Below are 4763 nucleotides of genomic sequence, written 5' to 3' on the forward strand. Positions count from 1 at the left end.
ATAATACTCATTTTGTTTCCTAATTTTTACTTACTCTTCCATAAAAATTATTTTTCCAAACGTAGATTCTTCATTAACTACTATTTTTATGACGGCACAATAATTTATTGTATATGGATAAACTATAATTCTATTACCCTTTCCTCATTATCCAGTAAGATTCTTTTGGGCTATCAAACTAATAACCAAAACATCAATGAATATTTTCCGTAATGAGGCCTGTTATGTACTTTAGGTTATTTTAGTAGAATGGTAGATTTCTTGGTCAAGGACTAAAGCAGACATTATTAATATTTACCAGCATCTGTGTTTCTCTGCTTGTTTTGGGCATGCAGGAAGAAGGCTTTATTTCTCAACCTCCTTGCCATTGGGAAGGGCCATACGAATGGCTCTGGACAATGAAGTGTGAACAGAAGTGACGTGTGAATTTCCTGAATGTGGCTGTAGAAAGCCTATGCATGATTTGCCAATCTCTCCTATTTTCTGCAAGGATGACCAATGACATTCCAGAAGGTGGAGTCCCTGAGTGACACAGAACAACCCTCCCTCTTCACCAGCCTGAGGTGAGTATGTTGGAACTCGAGTTACAGTAAACTACTAGGATTCTGAGGTTAATTTGTTACCACTGGTAACCTAGTTTTTCCTGACTATGAGACTCTAAGCCTTATGACAGATTAAAGTACATACGGCAAATTGCACAGTATAGATAGTAGGTACACAGTAGGTACCCAATTAAATATCTCTTGAATGAATTAATGAGACTGGTCACCAATATTACACGAAAATACCAGTTTCATGGCTTTACAACAGCAATGGATTTATTATTTGATAGTTCTTGCCAACTTAATAGGCAAACATATTGTCTTGGCTATATTTTAATTTGTATTTCTTTGCTTATTGGAAAAACTGAACATTTTTTTCATCTGTTGTTAGCTATTTCCTCTTTTGTATATTATTTATTCTAAAGCTTTCATTCACTTTCAGGAACTATCTATTGAATGCCTTCACTGTTCTAGAATTTTGGGGCTGCGCTAGTGAGTAACTTTGCTATCGTGGAACTTTTATTCAGGAGGAGACAAAAATGACGTAAGCAAATACTTAATTTTTTTTTTATTTCACAAAAGCACTTTTTATTTGAGGCAAAGAGGAGTCTTGCTGAGAGGATTACAGTTCCAAGTGGTCAAAACTCAGCTGTCAGTGGCACCATTTTGACCTGGCAGATTTTGCTGCTTTTTGGTCAGAAAAGAGTATTCAGGTTATACTTTCCCCAGCGGGGCAAAAAGAAGGGCACAGCAAACTGAAAGAGACTTCTACTCTACTGACAGGCCTCGTCAGATCCAACATCAAGCTAGACACGCCCCCGCTGGCCACTCTACAGGTTGCTGTCCCACTGCGGAGTGACACAGGCTATACTACATTTGCAGGGAAAAAATGAGGCAGGAAACACAGGTATAGGTCACTTAAGGACAAGCAGGCATCCACAGCTTCAAAACTCTTCATGGAAGGGCTAATCCTTGTGGGAGGCACAGCTCACCAAGGCATAGACCCTCTAGTTCCTGTTGTAGCTGAGTAAGGTGGTCATATGCTGGCTGCTCAGTCCAAAGTCAAAGGTCTTAAAGTTCTCAGCGGTGCGTTCTGGTGTCATAGACTTGGGGATCACCACCAAGTTCCTCTGCCTGTGGAACCGGATCAGGACCTGGGCTGTAGTTTTATTGTGCTTGGCTGTGATCGCCTTGATCTTGGGGTCCTCCAGAAGGGAATGTCCTCAGGTTTGGCCCAGGGCCTGTCGGGAGAGCCGAGGGGGCTGTAGGCAGTCACCACAATGCCTTTGGACTGGCAATACTGGATTAACGTCTCCTGAATGAGGTACGGGCGGCATTCAATCTGGCTAACTGCGGGCTTATACTTTAAACCAGCTTTAAGATCCTCTCCACTTGGAGATGGTTGAAGTCGGAGATGCCAATAGCTTTCACCAGCCCTTCATCCACCAGCTCTTCCATGGCCACCCACGTGTCCAGAATGTTGGTGTCACTGGGAACCATGCTGCCTGACTCATCCGATCGGAAAAATTCCTTCCCAGGCTTAAAGCCAGTCGGCCAGTGAATAAGGTAGAGGTCCAGGCAGTCCAGCTTCATGGGGCTGAGCATCTTCAGGCAGGCTCCTTTCACCAGGCCCTTCTCCTGGTACGTGCACCACAGCTTGCTGACCATGAGGAGCTCCTCACGCTTCACCACCTGCTCCCTGAGCTTCTCCTGAGTGGCTACCCCCACCTCATTCTCGTTCTGGTACACGTGGGCACAGTCAATGTGCCAGTACCTAACGTCGATGGCCACCTTCACAGCCTCAGTCATCTGGCCTGGAGGGGACTTCCAGGTGCCCAGCCCGAGGATGGGCATCTTGGTGCCGTTGTTGAGCACGAGGTGGCTGGCCATGGCTGCTGCGCTCCCCAGAGCCCTGCTCAGAACCTTACAAATACTTAAATATGTTAGGTAATGGCAAGTGCTATGAAGAATACAGCAGGGTATGAAACTTAAAGATTGGCTGGGTGTGTTTTCACACTGACTGGTCATGCAGGGCCTTTCTGACAATGTCATTTTTTAACAAAGGGCATGAGCCAAGCAGAGATTAGAAAGAAAGGTGTTCAGGCCAAGGGATCAGCATGTACAAAGGCCTTAAGACAGAGGCATGCGGGGTATTTTGGGGGATCTAGCAAGAAGCCACTCTAGCTGAAGCAGAGTGAGCGAGGCAAGAATAGTAGGAGGTGACAGTGGAGAGGTAACAGGCCAGAGCATGACGAACAGTCTTGCTTTTTGCTTTTCTTTGGATTGAGATGAGAGTCACTGAGGGCCTTTGAGCTGGTTTTTGTTGTTGTTGTTGTTGTTGTTGTTTTGAGATGGAGTTTCACTCTTGTTACCCATGCTGTAGTGCAGTGGCACGATCTCAGCTCACCTCAACCTCCACCTCCTGGGTTCAAGCAATTCTCCTGCCTCAGCCTCCAGAGTAGCTGGGACTATAGGCACATGCCACCATGCCCAGCTAATTTTTGTATTTTTAGAAGAGACGGGGTTTCACCATGTTGACCAGGATGGTCTCGATCTCTTGACCTTGTGATCCACCCACCTCGGCCTCCCAAAGTGCTGGGATTATAGGCGTGAGCCACCGCACCCAGCCTGACTTACTATTTTAAAGAATTACTTTGGCTTCTCTGTAGATAAGAGACAGTAGGGGATAAGTGAGAAGGGGTCAGATTCTAGGTGTATTTTGTGGTAGAGCTAATTGATTTTGACAATACATTGGATATGGAAGTGGAATGGAAGAAATAAAGGAGCAAAGAATGATTTAAAGATTTTTTTTTTTGAGAGTGAGTTTTGCTTTTGTTGCCCAGGCACGATCTCAGCTCACCGCAACCTCCGCCTCCCGGGTTCAAGCAATTCTCTTGCCTCAGCCTTCTGAGTAGCTGGGATTACAGGCATGCACCACCACGTTTGGCTAATTTTTGTATTTTTTGTAGAGACAGTGTTTCACCATTTTGGCCAGTCTGGTCTCGAATTCCTGACCTCAGGTGATTCGCCCGCCTCAGCCTCCCAAAGTGCTGGGGTTACAGGTGTGAGCCTGGTCTGATTTCAAGATTTTGACTTGAGCAATTAAAAAATGTAGTTGCCATTTACTTTATTGCTCTATTAAATTATATTTGGTGTCTTTAATAACTCCAGAAAATTTCATATTAGAAATCAAAGAAACAGTATACTGTGGTGGATAAAGTACTTGATTTCCAGGCCAGGGGTAGGCCTTGATTGATTTCAACTAGTTATGGCTCGCTGGGTGCCACAGCTGCAGTGGCTGGTTCAGTGGTGGTCTTATGACCTTAGATGACCCAATCAGAGGCCCAGGGCCTTCATTTAACGATCTGGGAGAGATGCTTCTTCTGCTAGAGATGAACAAGGAAGCATGCTCCCTGAGGCTTCTGGTAGCCCTCTTTCTCCTTTGAGAGAAACCAATCTTAAGATGAACTTGACATGGAAAGCAGAGAAAAGAGTTAAAAAGAAAGCCAGGTCTTCTGTGACATGGTTGAGTCACTGCATCCATCCTCACCTGAAATCTATCCAGAGGCTGTTTGGTTACATGAGCCAATACACTCTCCTTTGTCTGTGCCATTTTGGGCTGTATTTTCTTTTCTTTCTTTTTTTTTTTTTTTTTTTTAGGTTAAGTTTTTCTCTTTTTTTCTAGGCAGGAGTGCAATGGCACCATCTCAGCTCACTGAAACCTCCGCCTCCCAGGTTCAAGCGATTCTCCTGCCTCAGCCTCCTGAGTAGCTGGGATTACAGGCATGCACCACCACACCTGGCTAATTTTGTATTTTTAGTAGAAACAGGGTTTCTCCATGTTGTCTAGGCTGGTCTCGAACTCCTGACCTCAGGTGATCCGCCCACCTCGACCTCTCAAAGTGCTGGGATTACAGGCGTGAGCTACCATGCCCAGCCTGAGGCTATATTTCTGTTACTTACCACTAAGCATGTCCTGACCCAGATAAGCAGCTTTCACATAAATGCTGTCCGCAGTTCTCAGGCAGAATGCTCTCACCACCTGTGATCTTAGAACACAGAAAATAGTCACCCTAGAAAATCTGCAACCCATTTGAGCCTGAGGATTGGAGGGTTGCATCATGCTCTGTAAGAGGGGAGGCCACCTTCAGAACATATGCTGTCCAAAATCCGGGAGGAATGGATCCCAGGAACTGTCAGAACAGCAGACATCACCTGGCA

General features: G+C 45.2%; 1 pseudogene across 1 annotated transcript; it reads right to left on the bottom strand.

The window, feature by feature from the left end:
• Nucleotides 1–1102: 1102 nt before the first annotated feature.
• On the bottom strand, nucleotides 1103–2852 carry LOC116565024 (annotated as a pseudogene). The gene has a single exon (XR_004275221.1). The product of XR_004275221.1 is annotated as an aldo-keto reductase family 1 member B1 pseudogene (transcript).
• Between the last annotated feature and the right edge of the window lie 1911 nt (nucleotides 2853–4763).

Source organism: Sapajus apella, unplaced genomic scaffold (assembly GCF_009761245.1).
Source record: "Sapajus apella isolate SASKATOON/1434 unplaced genomic scaffold, GSC_monkey_1.0 scaffold2, whole genome shotgun sequence".
Taxonomy (NCBI): Eukaryota; Metazoa; Chordata; class Mammalia; order Primates; family Cebidae; genus Sapajus; species Sapajus apella.